This window comes from Camponotus floridanus, unplaced genomic scaffold (genome assembly GCF_003227725.1).
Source record: "Camponotus floridanus strain SB8 unplaced genomic scaffold, Cflo_v7.5 scaffold25, whole genome shotgun sequence".
Classification (NCBI taxonomy): domain Eukaryota; kingdom Metazoa; phylum Arthropoda; class Insecta; order Hymenoptera; family Formicidae; genus Camponotus; species Camponotus floridanus.
The window spans coordinates 994,505-1,016,837 of NW_020229381.1; the positions used below are offsets into that span (position 1 = coordinate 994,505).

General features: G+C 35.3%; 1 protein-coding gene and 1 long non-coding RNA gene across 5 annotated transcripts in view; one reads left to right on the forward strand and one right to left on the reverse strand.

Annotated features, from left to right (window-relative positions):
• The window catches only part of LOC105256367 (TWiK family of potassium channels protein 7), a 258,014-nt gene that overhangs the window by 224,483 nt on the left and 11,198 nt on the right, over positions 1 to 22,333 (forward strand). The gene's annotated exons all lie outside the window — the stretch shown is intronic.
• On the reverse strand, positions 19,111 to 21,741 carry LOC112638122. Its single transcript, XR_003122883.1, has 3 exons — positions 20,645 to 21,741; positions 20,361 to 20,485; positions 19,111 to 19,551 (listed from the first exon to the last, which is right to left on the reverse strand). It is a non-coding gene; the product is annotated as an uncharacterized LOC112638122 (long non-coding RNA).

Below are 22,333 nucleotides of genomic sequence, written 5' to 3' on the forward strand. Positions count from 1 at the left end.
TCAAAGATGATGGGACAAAATTGGAGGAAACGTTGGTAGAGTAGATATGAATGGACTCCCCGTCGCGCGATAACAATTCGGGACATGTTCCGGCGATGGTGTTTCGCGTGAATAACTCGCGAATCCGGTAATTACCTGTCCGATACAAAATCGATGTCAAAGAAAGATTGGCAAGGGAGAAAATGCGCTTTACGCGCCGGGGCGCGTGTAGGAAAAACAGGGGGATGTGTGCCGCGATTTATTATTCCGACATTCGCGCTCACTCGCTGCTTTTACGATCCACTATATTTCTTGCCGTAAAGATTACCGAAGTGTTGGATTCGAAAGATTGATAGCGCTAAGTGTTGTCCGACGAAAACAGAGGAGCCGCGTGATGCTTTCGATGTGGGCGCGCTACGCCAATAACCATGTGTTTCGTTGGCGGTTAATTACTCGATAAAACTCGCGCAGGTTGCCTCGACATACGTTATTCCGCTTGTAAATACTATAGAGATGTGTCTTGGCAAATTAATTGGCATCTCATCAGAGTAAGACATTGTCTAAAGCCTGAAATTAACACAAATGAATTGTACACAATTATAATTAATGAGAATTTGCGAATTGCGCTTTGGGAGTGATTTAACGCTTAATGAAACAAATATACATATATATACACATATGTGTGTGTGTGTGTGTATAGAATAGTTTAGATTGTGCAGAAAATTACGCGCCCTGAATTATTGGATCTTGTTTTTCCATGAATTTATAAAGGCAGCTGAAAATAAAACAATAAAATTGAAATTGAAAAACAATATCGTAATGCATCAATGAATTATCAATAAAATAAATTTAAAATACAAACACAATTAATCAAATAACAATGGAATGTACAATTTCAATGTACATTTCCTGAAGCAATGATCCTGGAAAAAGTACACGATCGAAGGGGAAACTTTTTCCGAAGTTTTAAAACGAATTTCACAACCAATTTAACCTTTTACTGATAGGGCTCTATATAACATTGAGGGTTGCACGTGATCAATAGTCTCGTCTTTCAAAATCAAAAGTATGCGAAGGTCTCTGGATAATAATGTGTAAAAAATAATTAATTTTAAAATGAGAAAGATATGGCGATGACATTAAAAAACATTTATATAATTAATGAAAGAATGAATTAATTTTTTGATTAAATTGATAATTTAAACTGTTACGTGTTATACGAGAAGAAAACTTTCCAATAGTTTCATAATATCGTTATTTTTCTTGAAAATTTTTGATTTTCTTCGCTATCTCATATAAAAGCATAACAATCGCACACAATTGACACTATCTTGATATTGAAGACATTGATCCCTTCGCGCGCAATTTCTCACTAAATATTATTTTTGCTAGTTTCTTTCTAACTTATATTTGCAGACTTAAATACAATATTTAATTTAATTTTGTGAAATTACGATCAAGTATATTGTAGTATATCAACATGATAAATCTTATGTTTCATTGATAATATTTTAGTTTGTAGAGGTATCACGATTTATAAAAGTGTTCTATTTTGAAAAAGATGATATATAAAATAAGAACTATATATTTTTACATGTAAGAATTTTGTAATTTTCTTCTATATATCTCATGAACATGTTTGATTAATATTCCCGCATATATTTTTGCATATAATAGTTATATTCAATAGTAGTGATAATAATGGAGTTTGATAACCAAAGATACAATCTGATAATGAACGAATTGTAATTCGCTTTTTTTAGTAATTTTCAAGAAATATTATTGCAATTTATTTTATATTAATGTATATAAATATAGGATTGCATATATGAAATCAAATATCTCGGCAAGCGAGAACCGGATATTTGATTGATATTCGATATTTCACCCTGTGTGCGATAATTCTCTGATGTACGTTTGTACGTACAACCAATTCGTCCACATTTATACGTAACTCTATATCGTTGTAACATTTTTTTTTATAAGAATAAATAATCGCGAATATAGTATTGATATAATAATAAATAAGATTAAAGATACAATAATATTTTGCTTTTTTCTTATTATAATATAACTAATATAATATGACATATGTGTGTATACTTATATACAAAGTGGCTCAGGATTAACATTCCACCTGCTAATGACACATTTTTGAGATTGGAGACGATTTTTCCTCAGTTATATACATTACTCGTAATATAAAGTTTAAAAAAATGTATATATGTGTATGTATATGTATGCATGTATGTATACATGTATATATGTATATAAGACATTGCGTAAGCTGCGAAAGGTAGCTACAAACGGTAGCAAGGACCTTCAAGCTTTAATAACGCTTGCTCAGCTTCGTCATTGCCATAAAGATTCAGCTAGTAGACAGAGTGCCGAAAATCACCATAGTTGCAGTTGCAATAGCATGTTTGCCGCAGGCAAATATCCTGAAAATCCTTGGTGTGTCGTTATGTCGAAGGATTCTGTTGGGATATGGCGTAAAAGCGAGGCAAAGCCAAGTAGAGTGCTACCATCTTTATTTCGTGACACTCGAAAGCCAGTTACGAATATTGTGTCGTACAATGTTCAAAAATGCGAAATATTTGTAGAAAATTTTTCCAACAGACATTTTGCTGCGCATGCAAAATTACGTGAAATAACCATAAAGTATTCCTTGGGAGCAATTTTAGAAAGAAATATGAAGCAATCCAAATGTATAGAAAATCAAGATGCCTTGTCGTCCTTTATTCATTTTAATATCTCGAAATACATCTTATACAAAACAATCATTTGTAAGATAAGTCTCGCATGAAAATTTCATTAAATGAAGGAATATAAAGAATTTAAAATTATATATGGTTTATCTGTATCGGTGGAAAAATGAATAAATCTAACTCATGTTTACAAAATATACGGTATATTTCATCTGCATGGTTATAGTACTATGAAGAAATCATATCTTCTTTTCAGTTCACAAGTACGATAAATAGGCGACACCTAATTTCAACAACGCTACATTTTTACCCCTCTTATCTGGCATGCTTTTGCTCACAAGAGAATGCGAAACGAGCGGCAACGAGTGAACCACACTTGCGTCACAGTCGAGATAGATTCAAAAATTAAAATCACTCATGTCGGTGCATACGTACAAGGAGGAGGACCGTTAATTATCCTCGGTCCATTATCTCGACGGCAAAGTCGCGGGCGACCCGACTGCTTCCGTTTCCGACTTTTATTTACGAGGCTGCTCACGCGACAGATAGAAAAACGGGCATTCGCAAAAAAGAGCCCTTCATACGCGGGCTAATTCGCGGACCCTTCCTTCGACGCCGCTTCCCGAATTGCCACCTTTATTGCTGTGGCAAACAATGCACCAGCGATTAAAACGCTCCGCGCATGTGTGACCATGCACGTACGTGTATGTATGTGTATGGGTGCGTGTGTGTTATGTGCAATGAGTACAACGCGTACACGATCGAACGGAGATTAAATGTTCATGACAAAAACTCGTCGAGCTTTTTACATGTCTTCGTCGCTATTTCATGATTATTTATGACACGAGTATTGCACGATAAACGACATCGGGGTGAAATTGAAAAACTGACGGGAGTTCTTTGACAGATTACCAGTAGACAGGAAATAACACGGTGTTCGTTTAAACAAGTTTTCGCTTAAACAAGTTTAGTTAGGATGTTCGTTTAATTGCTTTGATTATTATTTGCGTTTGCCAATTTATTATCGTATACATTTGAGCGAAATGATTGTAATTCTGCTATGTTTGTGTATATATTTTCAATATTTTTAAATTGCTTTTGAAATGACGATTTTACTTAAATTTCGGAGCAACTAAAATATTTATAAATATGTAAACATTTTATGTTTCATTATGTATAATTAACACGCTTGTAAAATAAGTTTGTAGAAAAACATGCAATATAAATATTTAAGAGCAAATATAAAATTTACAAAATTATAACATTTGTATGTAATACTTTATAATTATACAAAACATACACACACATTTTCTGTATATAATATAACTATATATATTCTGCCTCCAGAACACAGAAAGCTTATTCTAATTTTCATGCGCAATTACAAAAACAATTACAGTTTCATACCGCGGACGTAGCCCACACTCAACTAGAATTGCGCTGGTTTTCTAATTGCTACATGCCTATTATTAGCCGTGTAATTCTTCTCATCCATGGTGGGTACAAGTAATCGATGAGTTGCGCGAATATCTAGCATCCAATGAGCGTTGCAATAAGTCACCTGCATCGTTGAATCCGGACAGGATATGCGGTCATCATGGGAGATTGAAATTTATGTACGTACACAATCGAATCCCGCGCACGCGTGCGAGACAAGCTGTAGAGATGAGCAATAATTAATATATGCTGAATACTATTTGTTGAAGCGACCGAGCAAATGATTATGCTCTCGCTGTGGTATGTCCAGTATCTAAATAGACTAATCTAATCGTTTACATCCGCGCAGCACCTCTACATCATTTCTCAGTAATTGTAATTTTACGGTAACATTAATGTCTCATATACTGTGGGACGAGTGTATAAATAACAGAATCTCATTTCGGAATTCACCGCTTCATTGATGGAAATTTAATTTATCATGCTTCTAAAATTTTTCTTCTCAAAAATATATGCATATTTTACGAGAAAAATGTGCAGAATCTTTTTTGTTTATATATATTTTATATTTAATATAATATAAAATATATATTATATTTAAATATATTATATATATTACATATTATATTTAAATTTCTTTTTCATGAAAAAATATGTATATAATGATCACGTTTCGACTATATTTCTGATTCGATTCCTCGATTCCACCATTTAGCGTAGAATTGATCAATATATGATCGACGTCGCTCGTCGACGAATCGCCATTTGCACGAAAAATCAGATAGAGGACCTTCGAGAGTCCCAGGCATCCTATAGAAAATGCGAAAGGCTCGAACGACACGTCCTCCGAACGAAAGAATATTTCGGAATGTACGCCCTGAGAATTCTTCTCATAGTTTTCTTTGCCTTCGCGAAGAATTGAAAGCCGTCCCTATGAAAGTAATTCTTTACGCGCGCGTTTGTGAAAGTTGTATGATTTAGGCGTCGCGTGACAGAAAATATTCATCAAATATATATATGGTACTTGTATGCCGCTCTCTACGTACGGAAAAATGTAAAAAGTTTTAACGTGAATTTGTGACGCGAGGTAGCGATAAGAGAATAGGCGCCATGTGCCATATAAAATTGCGACATGTCGTCAAAATATAAATCGTTCGATTCGAAACAGAGCGCATACGCTTAACACACTATTGTAATGACATAGTGCGTAACGATTAAAATTTCCATCCGAAAGCAATAGATCATAAATTGATTTCCATATCATACGATCGCGTCTCTTATAAACACGTCGAATGTCGATTGGATCACAAATCATATCGAGTATGTTACGCATTAATCATCGATCACGTAAAGTGTGCTTTGTCTTGTTTCTCATGTAGTATATGTAATAAACATTATATAAATCATTCATTCAAAAACTATATCTGCAATAAATAGGAATGCAATAATAGGAAAAAAAATATATGCTTTTATGTTAGAATTATTTACTGATATCAATTTCTCTTTACCTATAAAAAAGATTTTGTGTGTACGTGCATGTATATATATATGTACAAAAAAAATGCAATTAAGCTTGAATAGATTTATATATATATATATATATATATATATATATATAAATTTATGTATAAATTTATTCAAGTTTAATTGCATTTTCTTCACGAAAATGAATGTCCATGAATGTCCATGAAATAAAGGGAATTTTTATATCTGACAAAAGATTAATCCTGTTGATCTCTATATAGTGTAGAGAATTGGCGTTCGTTTGTATAATAACTTGTTTGTCCATAGCATCGCTTTTCAAACATCATCGCGACGCACGAGGTCGTATTTTTAGTGTGCGAAAAAAAAGAACCGATGACGTCACGGTCTGCCAAAAGATTACAGGCCAGTGTGCCAACAAACGACAAAAACACCCCAAAGCAGATTACAACCCCCGGTAACACCGACGGTAGCATATTCTATTTATATCTGTATGCGAAAAGCATCATATGTATACGTTCACGTTTATGAAACATATGAGACTGTTATTTGCAGGTAGAATTATAATCCTGTGAGCGTGTGTGTGTGTGTATACGTGTATGTGTGTGTGTGTATGTCCAATATGTGTTCAATAACTGTATACCAAAGTGTCGCACAATGTCATGATCGTTTAGAAACGTGCATGTATAGAGAAATTGCACGTGTATATGAGTATCGAACGAGCAAGACAGACATTCGTCTCTCTGTTTGCGTATGTGTGTAGATCTCAAATCTCTCTGTATTCGGGCATTGTATGCGCATATGTGGAGGCACGAGAAGTGGAGAGCAAAGTGGACGTGGGATCATAGGCGTACGTGAGTGGAAAATCTGATGGACCGAAGCGTAAAGGTAATCGTCCTGGAATTAAGCAGCCCGTAAGGGATTAAGGCGCATGTATAGTCAAACAGTTTTGTAGAGTGCTCGCGCGTTTCTGCTGCAATGTTCCTCCGACCGTTGGCATAATGCTTTACAAAGCTGTATTCGGTGAGATGAGAGAGAATCATTCGATCGTAACTTGGTCGAAATGCTTTTATAGAATTGTTTTAGATTTTGCGGACAATTTAAAATAAAATATTCTTTATGAGATGTATGTATTATTACACATATAAATATTAAGATTTTAGTTGTTACAGTTGATTAGCGAGAATGTATACATTTTTATAGAAATTGATGAAGACGTGATAAATACATGATGATAAGTTATAGTAAAAAATGTCTGAAAATGAACAATATATAAAAGGGAAGTAACGATTCGATATAAGCGAAAGACAGCCGAGGACAATTTTTCACGTAGATAGCTCGGTGTTTGGAGAGCTTTGTGTCAATCCCTGGAATAAAAGAGTTCGCGGGAATGGACGTAGGATTTTCGAATTGTTGGAGCGTAGGTGTAGATACAGCGTCATTTACTTTACCTGTAAGTAAAGTCACACGGTATATACCACAACCGCATGCATCGCTCCTCAATAAAATACTCTTTAACTCGTGCGACTGAAAAGTTGAAACGCCTAGGCCGCTTCTAAAGGTAGTTCGAAAGAAACATTAGGAAAATTCGCTGAAAATTTGTGTACGGATGTGAGATATGCGTTTAAACATCTCGAACCACTTTCTGATAAATAGTCACAAATAATCAAGCCCTTATACGCTATGCAAATACCAAGTTGATAATGAATATAATTAGTATATAAATTAATGGAGCCTTTTTCATTAAGACGTATTAAAAGCGCAAAAAAGAAGAAACGGCCGCGAAAAAGTTTTCTTTATTCCCGGGAACAATAGAATTGCGTTGTTTCGCGACTGCTTTAGTGAAGGGAAATAATTGAATCCTGTTTTTCTCGTGTTGCGGGGACCGTTTTGTCGTCTTTTATCGCCTATTTTTTATTGTATTGTGTTCTTCTCTTCTTTATGCAGTAGTACTTAGTCTTATACTTTCGTCGGAGATAACACCGCGTCGCCGGAAGGTAATTTTCAAGATAAGATTCTCGAACACTGTTTAATGTTTCGCGTACAAACGGCAATTTTATCGCGACAGCGGTGAACACTCGAAACGCTGCATTTAATGTTTATTGCATTATGCCCTAAGAGATGCGTTTACGATTACCGATTTTTTTTTGTCACTATGATAGTCTTTTAATGCCTAGCTAAAACGAAAGTTCTGCAATGATTACTAAAAAAAATGATGGAACTTAATAATAACATTATAGTCAGCCATTACTCTTTATTATCAAGTTGTACGTGTACACTTGATTAAACACGTAGTTACCATGTGAAGGATTATCTTCCGCTGGGAGATTTAAACGAGCACGTCTTATATTCCCATGTGGCGAGTAACAAGACGGATTGATAACCAGCGATATTGCATCGTAATGCGCCATGGGCATTATATTCAAGTGGAACACTTGCATATTTCGTAAAAACGAGCTTCTTAAGGTAGAAACGGGGTATTCATGAGAAAATAGCTGCATCAATTTGAAGGAACCACGATTTTTTTTCCTAGTCAATTTTTTTTTACGTCTAAATAATATTTAAATGATAATTATCTAAGTAATTAACAAATGAAGACCATACATGTATAATGATATATAAAACAAAAAATAGACATGATAAATTAATTAATAATTATATAATCAACATTTTATCATGTTCTTATATATTTTCCCTTTCTTTCTTTTTCCATACTTTTTTTTAACTTTTTTTGTTTAATGAATACATTCGATTCCGCGACGAGATAGAATATTTAATAGTCCATTAATTACGTATTTCCACATTTTTTCTAACAAAAATCTGTCTACATCAGGCTTTCATTGTTCAAGTCAGATTTGACATGAATGATTTGACATAGACATATCGGCTTTTTTCATAATTGGAAAAAGTATCTCAGCTTCAGTATGAACAGGCTTTATCCACTGTCGCAAATCATGCGTGGCGAACTTCACGGCTTCGCACACGGTGGTTATTGACTTGAACCAACCCTTCCTACACGCGCTTCCCACGCATGTTAACGTGTCACGAGAGCACTTACGCGTAGCACGACGCAACGCGCACAAAAGAGACGTCGTGACGTCGCACGTCACCGCTGCAAACATTACGCTTTTGAATAGGGATTTCGTTCGTGCGTTGCGATATTAAAATAAACCACGTCGGAAAATATTCCGACGCGTAATAAGCGTAGGGGAGAATAATTCGACGCGGTCGGATGAGGGATCGTTTTTTTACATTTTCGCCTAACTACGGAAAATCCTGGTGTTCTTTGACGTATATGGATGAAATAAGAATTATGATGCTGGAGCTTGCGAAACTCGGAATGACTCCCCCTTCCAACGCGAGAAGCCACGTTCGATCGATAGCCATAACAGCCATTTCGACAAAAAAGGAAAAAAAAATTAACGCGCTTGTATATCAAATTCCAAACATACTCCAAACGAAATATCGATTTCTGAAGTATCGTCCAAATTTTCAGACATTTCATTTATTGCGTTCTGCATTTAATATTTGAAAAGAATTTGAAATGCTATTGTGAGATGCAGAGAAGATGGCAATGGCATCCATATAATAATAGATCTATAAAAATTGTTCAAAGGAGGTTTCATCCTTATTTCGATTATACAATCTTATATCGTCGGAAATTATAGCGAATGCGGTGAGTTAGACTCAGAGGAGAATCAAAATGAGCTTCGTAAACGTGGAAAATGCACGCTGTGGTACAGCCATAGTCTATAATACTGAAAAAGGTCAACGAATATCGTTTATGCGTAATCGGAAGCGCTTTTACCCGTCATAAAAATGCGGCCAACATGCGGTGATCTAAATTTTATGTCCAGTTACTTTGCTCCCCGTTATATGTGAGTCGACTTGCAATTTCCATCTTGATATTCTCGGAGAATTCGTGTTTAAAACCGCCATAAAAAATGAATATCAGATTCTACAAACCACTAACTCCAATATTTATAATTCAGAGGGTGTTATTTTTATTTGTTAAAAATTACACGAAATTAAGTATCCGAGAATGAAAAAGATCCATGTGTCATCATACACGCGTGTTATCGATGGCGAGTCACTGGTAGGGGATAAAGCTTAAAGGACAACGTCTACCTAGCCTGGCGGAAGGGATATAGCGAAGTTTCCACCTCTAAACCAGGTAGAGCCGTCAGTCCACGAGGCGTCTCTGGACTTCGGGATATTGGATTGTCCTGTAACATACCGGGGCCTCCTATCCGCCTTTCCTGAGCTTGACGTCGAGATTCCGAGCTTTACCTACCTATCTACGTACCTACAACGTGGCCGCGATGAGACGTGACGCGGTGCGACATGCGCCCGCGCTCCATGTCTCCCGTCGATCGGCAAAACGATAGTCGGCACACTGTCAGATCCGGAATTGCTTTGGGGATCGCGTTCGAGGCGCCGACGTCCATCTCTCGCGCTTTCATTTCTCTCTTCCTCGCGATCTTCCCAAATGTTCCGTCTACATGAAAAATTGATTCGCGCGAGAGGAATCGCCACGTGATATCGCGCTTGTCCTTTGTATGGACAGATTTTCTTATCGCATGATATACGAGTTATGCTCAATATGTATGTGTATAAAATTATGTACGATTATATCGACATTTTATTAATTAATTGTACTTTAACGCACTAACAATTCGCAAATTTTCCGCAGGCTCCGAAAATGGACCGCGCGCGAGAAGAAAAATTTTTATAACTATATATTTTATTTCAATATAATGATTTATAAGGGAAATATTTTTTACAATATTTACGAATTGCGAACTAATATTCCATTTTGCAATTCAAGACAACGAATCAAGATAGCATTAATAATTTTAAACAAACTTGTTCAATGAGACTTTCGTATCAAGCATAAAAGATGCTACTAATAGAGAAAAATCATTATATTTATATCATTTACATTTATATTTACATTTACATTTATAACATTCACATTTACGTTATAAACTTGGTTGACAGTAATTCTTCGCCGACAAAAAAATGCGTCAGTAACTCACTCGATGCAACGAATTAAATGGTAGTCCGAGTGTGCCGGCGCAGATTGGAAAATTCGAAACGTTCACCGCACGGCGTGCACATTTTTCAAACAATGTGAAATACCATCAGCATACACGGTGCGCGCACAAGAGAGGGAGTCGATAAAAAAAACACCGGCTAAATCGAATATCCGGTCTACCGAAAATGATTCGCGAGCACAATGTAGCTTTCACGTAGGTCGCATGCTTCTATCCAAGAACTTTTCTCCGTAAATTTTACCGTCATAATAAAATATACACACACACATACACACACACAGACACACATATATATATGTATATGTATATATATATATATATATATATATATATATATATATGTATAAAACTTTTATAGCAGCCGGACATCTCATGAAGCGTGCGTGAAAAATGCACGAAAATGCAAAAAATGCGCTCAAAGTTATAATTTGCGTGTTTTATTCGGCGTTCAGAAAATTCATTTAGTCAACGTCCAACCTTATAATCACCGTAGAAAATTATTTAGTCCGATAAAATTGTAGAATAATTTTACTATAAATAATATCTTTTTCTCAATTATCGGATAATGTGCGAATAATTTGGTCGCAGCATTTACCAGATAATTTGCAGCTGAGAGTAATTAGATTGGTACAATCGTTTGTATTTCTCATCAACCAGCATGCGGCGAATTCACACTAGCGAATTCACACTAGCATGCGTGTATATATGCATATATATATATATATATATATATATATATATATATATATATGTATATTGATATCACTCGCCAATTGCATGGCTTGCATCACAAATTGGATGGCATCCTTAATTAAATTCCGCTCATTTATCGAAAGCTCCGCATCATTTGTATTCATATGATGATGTCGCATAATAGTACGAAATGTCCGCGGAAATTTATAAGAACGAAAACCAGATTCAAAAGCAACCAGATATTGATTAATTTTTACATTTATAGTTCCTTGATAAAATTCTATTACGGTTGAATCAGAATACGTAACTCGATTTACGCAAAAGTCAAAAGAAGAAAGAATTTCAGACGCATTACTTCTTCTGGGTTTTGGCGAGCGTACAAAAAATGAATATACATGAGTACAAAGGGCTCTTTTAATATCTCGCTGCAGTAATTTTTTCCACTAGAGAAACTCGTAATGGATAATATTTTTATAACAACGGTTTCGTATGGTACGACGTTTCGCATAATTCCTTAGCAAAGAGCTTCTTCCGCAAAAAATATAAAGCTTCCGCTTGTCTTGCATTTGCGAGAGAAGTGTCAAGGTCGGAAACTCGCCTTTTGATACAAAGATAAAATTGAAATAAATTAATAGTTTCCAATCTACATAATTAGATTCTTTATAAATAACAACACAAAGAATTTTTCTTTAAAAATCAAAAAGCTGACTACTATCTGATATTAATAATAATTAAATGAAAGAGCTTCGCTCAGCCATAATCTATAAACACTATGTGTTAATTAAAAAGACTAAAGAAAGTACATTATGTAACAGTGAGTAAAAAAGAATCGTGGCGCGTTTTATAATTAAGTGTAATGTTAGATTTTAATTAATTTTTTCCGCGAAGAGTCTGCATCTTAGAAACCTTATGATTTTTTATTAAAAAAATCGCATTTAATTGAGAAATATATCAAGCACTATATGTATAATTTTATAATTTCTAACTTGCAATACATAGTGCAATATAAACATAATAATCTGCCTTGGAAAATAGGTTCTAATAAAATTGAAATATAATAATCTATCGCATCTATAATATAATATAATAATATTATCTAAACTTATTATATAATAATATATAATAATATTGTCTAAACTTATTATGTAATCAAACAATTAATTAATTACGATTTGTATTCAGTCGGATGGTATATTTCGTAAGATCGTAAATTGTATGCTAAGAATCATATATAGACCTTGATTTGTCGCCAGTGAGAATTTAAATCCCTCAAATCCAAACTTGTTCTACCAGCAGCTCAATACTTTCTTCTTGGAACACGTTTCGATTTATCCCAGGAGAGTGGAAAGCCAGCAAACTTTAGGAGAAGAAGAAAGGTGGCTGCCGCCACGTGATTCGACAAGGGGTTGAATAAAGGCGAGTTAGTTCCAGGAAAGCCGGAGGAGAATCTATCCATGTATCCGTATTATCCCTTAGCTGCCGACACTTCGACCAACTTTCAAGTATCGATCTTCGCGCCACATAGTTTACTTAAGGAGAGGAGAGGTGTCCGCGTGTCGCATACTCTCCTCTCGCGAACTTTAAGAATCTCTTTCGGAACTAATTTAATTCCTACGCTATGCAGCGATTGTCGGAATTAATAATTCGCGCCCGTCTTAAATAATTACTTTTCAGCAACAAAAATGGATACAAACGGCGTAAGAGAACGAGAAAATTAGGGTTCTTTTTAAACATACTTTAGTACACTCGAAGAGAAAGCACATCCTAACAAACATGCGTTCAAATCGCAACAAAATTTATTTCAAAGTAATTAAATAGCAAACTGAATGCAATGCACTGATATAACATTGATAATACTGTGTACATCATACTTTCATCGCTTAACCTGAGGCGGTACCATATTCCCGGGCGAAGTCCAGAAATAAAATCCAGAGGATCATCCTAGCACGAGCGTCGTGCGTGAGCAGGCAGAGCGGTCGCGCCAGTGTCGGACTTTCCTGGATTTACGACAGGATATTATGCAGATGGTACATGCATTAAATGCACAGACAGCGCAGTATGCCACGGACGTAGAAAAAGATGCTGAAAGCGCGCAGAGAGCGAGAACTAATTGGTGGATGGTTCACGATGCGCCGACCGACAGGCAAATTGTTTTCGTGTGCCTATTCTTTCGCGCGAAATACTCGACGAGAAGATACATACACATTGGCCGTACGATATCGAATACCTGGAAATCTATGCAAAAGCGACAAAGCATGCAAATTTGTAAATATGGAGATTTTGAAGCGATCCGTGATGCAAATTTCTAGAGCGTCGAATTATGCGAGAGCAAAAAAGAGGGAGAGAGAAAGAGAGAAACGAATGCTATTCAAAATTATAAATTGCCTCGATACCCGTATGCACATTTAATTGATTTAAAAATGGGTTTGAAACTGTGAATAGTAATAAAAATGAATCGGTACGTTAATCATATTTGTCCGAATATTAAGAGTATCGCTTATCGGGCGTGATTAAACTCGATTCTCAGCGAATGAGTGCGAATTTATGCGGGGGTATAAATTTCCTCTCATAATTATCGTTAATTTTTTTGCAGAGGGAAATATATGCGTCATCGCAATTAATTCACCGGGCCGGCGCAAAATTCGTCATTATACCCGTATATTATTAACTTAAACCGTACATGCCATGAATTGAAATACCTATACGAGAGTATGGATAATTCGATGAATCGACAAACATATTCCCCAGGATCAATGAAAACACGCAGCTGTATATGAATTATTTCAACGCGCCATTTATCTCAGCCAGAGCAATGCGTTGCAATTCGAAGTTATTTTTATCCCTCCACTATCCATTATCTTACATTCTCCTGTTATTTGCAATGCATTGCATTGCATTGATAGTATATATCCAGTGTGTGTATACCATGTAAATACACATGCGCTTGATTACGGATATTTAATCGCGTGAAAAAACAGTGCAACGGTCGAAGGCGAAAAAGGAAAAAAAGGCGATATTTCACGACAATCGATCACTCAGTAAAAAGGGCTTAATTTGCAAGCGCATGCCTGTTGCAACAATCGCGATCGTTTTGCACGCCGGCTGTAAGTGAAGGGCGCTTTTACGAAGCGCATTTATGGCGGTGCTCGAGCGAGCCAACGCGATATCAAATACACAGCAGCTACACTGACGCAAGGCGATTTCCGCATTTTCTTTCTTTCGCCATGATTTTGCATTCCGTTGTTTTGTTACGACTACACATTTGTACACAGATGTACAATCGTTGTTAAAATAGCACATTTACGCGAAATCTTGTCGTCTCTCGATTTTAGAATACTTGGATCTGAATTTTATTTGCTCGAAAGTGAAAAGAAATAGATATTGTCGAGTATTCAAATATTCGATTTGAATGGCAATGTTTTTATAATAACGCAAAATATGAGATTGTAAAGAGAAAATGTTTAAATTATATATAATTCAGACAATGTCACTATTTTCAAATTATTAAAGTGTAATGTGTCAAATGTTCAATGATAGCAATCATGTAGATAGAAAATTTTTTATAAAACAATAAATTACAATCGACTGTAGATTAAAATCGATGTTAAGAAAGATTAAAAGGAATTGCAACAACTTTTCATAGGCATGTCGATAAAATATGTGTAATATATGAATGACTAAGTAACTTTCTTCGATAATTCCCGAATGAGGATCGTTAAAGAAAGGAGAACCAATGGTTCGAGAACGATTTGGATCGACGATTACCCACATTGGGATGTTCGGGAAGGATATTTATGGGCTTAGAAATAGCAGTAGGCCGACAAACGATCGTTACTGTCTCTCAAAGTGTATTTACTGCCACCGTAGTGGTGTACCAATTGCTAGGTGATGTAGAATGGCCATTTGGAATAGATTGCGATTTTGTCGGAACAGACTGCCACTAATTGATACATGAATTCAAAATTATTTTCAGATATTAGTCCTAATTTTGATTAATTTTAATTTAGACAAGTTACATAACATTATTTAAGAATTAATCACAAGAAAAACAGTGATCACTCTTTAAAGCACAATTTTTATCTTGAAAAACATGAAGATAGTTTTGACTTTAAAAATGTCAGCGCACTATATTTAAATTCAGAATATTACAATCGTCCAAAAGGCATGCATAATGAGACTAAAACGAATATTTTTGTAGTTCGTGTTTGCACTTGAAAAATGTTTGTATTCTCCACACAAACAGACTAGCAAAAAACGGTACGGAAAAGATAAGAGCTGCCAACATGGTGTTCGATCGTTACCTCTAGAAACGCCAAGCCCTCGAGTGATCGTTGATCTTTAAAACGATCCGTCGCCCACCGACATCAGCTCTCTTGGAAGATAATCGAACGAGAATGTTACTTTTCCCATGTGTGCGTACGGTAATGTTATCGACTCTTTCTCACGCCACCATCTCGTCCGCCATTCACCCCTTCTTCGGTTTCGTCGGGCTCTTGCTACGTCCGAGAAGTTTCTAACCGATTGTGTACACAGTCCCGATAACGAGGAACTCGCGCATATACAGCGCTGAACAGAAAGTAAATATTGAGTCTTTATCGATCTGACCTGAACGCAATTCCTGAAGAAATTCGCTATCTAAGATAGTGCTGAGAGGGAGGAAGGATGGGAGAGAGAGAAATATGTAAATTACTTCTACAAACGTGTTATCGATCGTACACATTGTTCTACGACTAATATAATAAATATTAGCTATATATGCATCTACACAATAAATGCTTCAGTCGAAGTTTCAGATAATATTCAGGTAATATTTTTATTTTATGGAAACATTTTCTCTACGTATATTTGACATATCAGAAGTGTGAATATTGGTTCTTTCATCAGTTATGTATAGAGGAGATAGTAAAAGCTTTATTGGCTTTATTGCGCCGAAAAATATTTTCAATTATCGCCAATATCGGGATTAATTAGCGACGTTAACTGTAATTGCTAATTATACATTATATAGAATCTATGACATTAAAAGAAAATAAATATGCAGTATATATTTATAATTTAATATCTCTTTACAATATCAAGTATTCACGTAGCAATAAAATTTTATATGTACAGTAAGGGATTCAAATTAGTGAAATATTTCTAAGAGAATCTTAAAAATCCTAAAAGTGTTTCATTTTTACAGCTTCTTAATACGATCTCTTGAACATTTGTTATATAAAAAAACTTTATCTTAATAATTTCCACGTGTGAAAGTTAATAATATCGACACCTGGCACAGTTGCGAATAACTCTTGATGAAGATTAATGAATTTCAGGAAGGAAGTGCGGAGCGAAAGGGTGTTATTCTGTTGGTATCGAAGAAGGATAAAGAAGAAAAGGGTTGACGTAAGCTTTAGATATCGAAAAGAGATAATGATGAAGCCGCTAATGGGATTTGATGAAAAGAATATCATTATATAATGATTATAATTGTTACTCATAATGAGATTATTAAATTCTTGTTAAGCTTGCTTTAATAATAATAATAAGGACATAATTAAAAATACATTACGTCGCATGATAAATAAGATTGTACAAGAATATCGTACATTTATACGTGATATAAAAAAATTACTTATCACAATTATATCATTCTCTTTTAAATCTATAAATAGATTTCGTAAAGCCAACTGTTACTATAATGCTCTGCCATTTATGAGACAATAAGAAAATTTCGTACTCTGTGACATTAGCAATCCATTGCTCGCATATACAAACATCATAAATTTTACTCACGAGGCCACGCGCGCGTGCGAATGAAAATATAAAATTTTAATAAAACAGACCGCGCTGAGTGATCAAATATGTAAATCCTTTATCATGCTGGTTTTCAAGATAACAAATAGAGCATAGTTGGAACAAGAATTAGAGAACCGCATATTATTTCTGCTCCAGAAAAATGGCATAGCTGTGGCACAAAGCTAAAGTTACGCCTTCGCTGTGTATTCGACGTGAAAAAAAGATTGCAAAAGAAAAAGAAAATCTCAGTAAAAAGGGCGTAATTAAAAACTATAGTTCTGTGTGGAAACCCCCATAACATCCTGTCCTCCTGGCGACTTTTTAAGCAGTTTTGCGAGTAACACGCGCTCGACGCGCGAGAGTGTAATATTCTTTACCGGTTATAAACGTTAACGAAGCGCATTGTGCAGCACGTAGGGCAATTTTTCTCCGCAAAACAGTTAACTCTCCTGGTCGTCCTAATGTTTCTCGCAAAAAGTGATTTTTTTCGCGTGTTTATTTTAGCTAGCTTATAAACATTTGCTTGTGTAGTTATTCATATTCCCGTATACCCTCACATCTATGTTCGATAACTTTAATTTGCATAAAATAAATATGTATTTTTTAACTTTGTAACATATATTTTATATATGTAGGTACATATTGCATTTAATGCATAACAAATTTAACAAATTTTTACGTCAAATTACTATTTTATCTATGAGAAAGCATTTTCTGAGCGAGGTTCAAATATTTCACCGAAGCTTTTCGCTAGTTGCTCATTCGGCCGCGTTGCACTTCTTGAATTAAGGATTCATATTAGACTCACGCAATCTTTCCTCGGGAATTGCCTAATGAAATATATAATAAGGAATTTTCACTTTACTCATTTAATATCAAGTCCTATCATTTTGAAATGAGGATAAGGGAAAGTTCCCGCGGAGATGAAGAGGGATAGTTTACTCTGGAAAAGCGACAAAAGCGGAGTGCCGCTTATAGGTAGAAAGACGAAAGGCTAGAGGAGAGAAGTGTTAGGTAGAGACTTATAGCTCCAGTAATTACTACTAATAGCTACCTCCTGAGAAGCGAGGGCGAGAAGGAGGTGGGTCCTATACTATCTTATACTGTCCGAGGGTGCCTGAGAGAATTCCACGTTGGTAAACATCCGGACCATAAATTTTTCCAGGATTCCATGGAATTTTCGTGCACTTTACGGGATCTTTGTTGACGTTCCACGTCGCTTCATATTGCGAAGCGTTGAGGATACGACATTATCGCGCTAGGGGAATGACAAACTAGCGGGAAAATAAGCTCCTTATGAAGATGAGAGAGAGATAAACAACTGAAATATTCAGGATTTTACAGATACATGAGAGTTGTTCCGAATACATCAATGTTTATTCTTCTCGTCTTCGAACAATACTCCAAGTCGAATAAAAGTAATTGAATAAATCAACGAAATTATACGCGCTGCTAATCTCTTACAAGTTTGATATATATTTTGTAAAAGTTGACAATTTGCATTCATTCGTAAAATGCTGCTCTCTATCGCTATGAAAATCACCACGATAACGATACACCCGATAGTATACAATATAAGCACGCCGCGGCGAATAGTCGGAGCATGATTTATGGTCTGACTATATCGTGTCCTTATTCCCTTACTACGTTATCCGTGTCATCGATTCGTGCTTTTATGATATGGTCTACTGGATAATTTGTTTTATTTTTAAATAATATGAGCAATTTATTGAAATTAAATACGCTATATATTTAATATTATAAATAATATATCGGGAAATCGAACAGAACAAAAAATTATTTTATACATTTATATACTTTTTGTTGATATAATTATATTATCATTTTCATATATTATATCCAATTTATTTGTCTCACATAATGATATAATTCTAGCTTTTCAAAAATATAATAAACTTTTATGTTTATATAATGTACGTTCGCTTGCGTCATTTTGTTTAAATATTAATCGAGTGTATTATCTTAAAAAAGTATACAAAAAAAAAAAAGAAAAATACGCTAGTATAGTGAACGGTTGCCCGTATAAACTCTTCGTTTGCCCTGAAAATCCGTGCGATAACGTTGAGTAGTGCTAGCAAACTCGTTGTACGAAATTGTGGGACGTAGCGAGACATCGAATAGCTCCCATGTGATTTACAGTCTAGTCCTATCAACGCTCCGGCCTTCCGTCATGCTACCCTTCACGTGCCCCGCAAAACCGGAAGACGAGCGTTTCTATGAAATAGAAACATCTTGCTGGGTTTCGCGCGGCATAAGCCAACGCTCGAGATATATTTTATGGGGTAACATTTCCCTGAGACGGTGCCGTCGTGTAGAAACACCCGCGAGGAGTATCCCATACATCAGGGTTGCACCCTGTCTCTTAGCGCAGAGACTCTCAATGGAAGTAACAGCATCTTTAAACAAAACAGAAACGAACTATTATATATGTAATCCGTGGCGTGTAAAAAATAGCAGAAATAGGGATCCGTGAATTTAAAATTTCAAGTTATTTAAATATCGCTTGCACAGTATTTTTTTTTATTAACCAAATAATGCTTTTAACGCTTTCGTAATTTCAACATGACATACATGTCATTGACTTTAACAAAGCCAATATAAAAAGTTACATAAACGTACGTTACGTAAAACTTTGAAGTCTTCCTGTTAGTAGTAAAGAAACCCCGAAAGAGATAAAACTTGAGAGTCGTTATCCCTCTCTCTCTCTTTCATTCTCTTAATACTTTTCTCCTGTATCATATCTTCACTCGTTTCTTTCCTTTTGCGCTTCTTGTCTTGTTTCATTCATCTTAAACGTAACGCGAGTATCTTGACCTAGTCTACCAACAGACTTCTTATCAAGTCCACCGTATTTGAGATCACCGTCACGCATGTTCTACGTGCCCGAGAAAACTTTTTGCTCGTGTTTCTACTTTATGAAAATGATTACATTTTTTGTCGTCAAAGAAGATTAATATTTGTTAATTATATTGTCTCATTTTTTTCTTCAATTAGATTATTTGATTAGTATTTCGTATAATTATTGTATTATATAAGTATATCGAAAAAAGCTGTCTTATATATTATTATTCTTTTTATCGCGATATCTATTGTAAAAATCTCGATTACAGATATCTGTTTAAAGTAAATTATATCATTTCGACGATATTAAGTATGTATATTATCTTTTGTTTGATCTCCTATTAGATAGTTTGAATATTTTTACCTATAAGAACGTTTACTGGTGTGTTATCTGCGCTTGTCTCTGTTGTCTTCTACGCGGCGTCTAATCACATCCTTGATGAGCCGAGGGCAAGTTGCGAATTAGAGCGTAATACCTGCTTTCAGCACCTAAATTCAGAGAGCACGGCTAAATAACATCTTCGATGTAGGCAACGCCCGGTAGACGATACTGCGGCTGCTCCAGATCGTAATATCACTTTAATTATGTGCGCCGTATTTGCGCCGGGTCGCGTTATTAATTTCGGGTCCTCACGCCGAGAGACTTACCGTTACGACCTTGGGGGTTATGTCGGATTCTGCGAACCCTCCGGCAGGAACGACGTCGGGCACGGAGACGTATCGTAGAGGGTGGGTACGACCCCCTCCCAGGATACATGTCTGCACGTGCGATGCATCCGCCCAGGCCCAGCACACGGCTCATCTTCGAGATGTTATTGCGCGAGCGAGCCCGTAGCTCCATCGTCCTGCTGTATGTAAATTATTTCGGGCGCTAAATTAAACACAGGTGAAATGGTGTTGCGCGATAAGTTACCGTGAACAGGATGCCTCTCGAAATATCCTTGTTTCCAGGATGTTGATGGCGGCTTGAATATGGCCGGATACTCATTTATTACGTCGACAAGGAAACTGGTAAGATCACGGAGTCTGGAATTACTATGCTTCTCTTGCGCAATAAAAATATCCGAGAGATTTCGCTTCAAAATTTGACTCATCGTCATTGACGAAACTTTCCAAAATTTAATTAATACCAAATTATGGTGGCATACCTTGCACAAGATATTTATGTCCTCGATTTTTGATCATATATTAGAAAATGTAAAAAAAATAAAAAAGATGTATACAGTCATTTAAATGTCATTTAAATTCATCATTCACTAGTCGACGTCATAAATAATTGAGCCTCCTTTTATCACATGTGCGTCAATCTTATCTCGATAAAAGTGCATGCCGCATATAGGTGCATACAGCCGCTTACAGCCTTACTGCCGAAGCTGGATCGCAGTCTATTATTTTTCGCCGATGTAATTTTTCCTCGTTTTCCAGACAGTTTGGTCGGACGTCTCGTGGAAAATATCCCCGCGGATTGCGGTCGCCGTGCAAAATAAATAATCCCTACCGTCGCTTCCGTTTCTCGTTTCGTTCCGCTTCGCGTGTCATGTGTCTGTTCCATTTTTATTGCGGCGAAGCCACCTCGTTACATTGTACGCCTCGTTTTTTTTTTGCAATTGCGTGTACCTCTATTCTGTCCATCTTCGATTGGAATGCACAGCGCGACACAAAATCGTTTCATTAAAACACAATAACAATGATAATATTAATAAAACTCTTATGAAAATTAGCGACTACGAAGCAAATCAAATATCTTTTAGGAATGTATTATATATTTTGCACAGTACCTATATATATATATATCTATCAATTATCTCTATTATTTCTATAAACGACGAAAATATTTATAAACGAATAAATGATATAATTTTTTTAAATATATCATCGAATAAAAAGTTTTTACATTAATGTTAAAGTTTTAGTTTTAAAACGATAGTTTAAAGGTCTTGAATGTGTATATGTGTGAGGCAATTAGCAAACAAATGTGAATAGACGTGAAATTTCGCCATCACTTTCTCTTACGCAATTAATTTTATTTGCCAAATTTTGTAATTAATAATTAGAACACATTATAAAGATATAACAATATCGCACATAGTTGGAACAAATTTATTGCAAATATTTGCAATAATAGAGTTTACCATGAATATTCTAGAGACTTTTAGATAGAATTCTATATTAGATGGATTTTTTATCAAGTATATTTAATTATCCATTTTACAATTTAACTGTGCACAATAAATTTATGTACCTATTATAACTATTTTTAGAAGTAGAAAAATATTAGAATGTATATTATTATAATTAGAATTATTATAAAGTTGTAGTAGCAGAAATTTAATTATA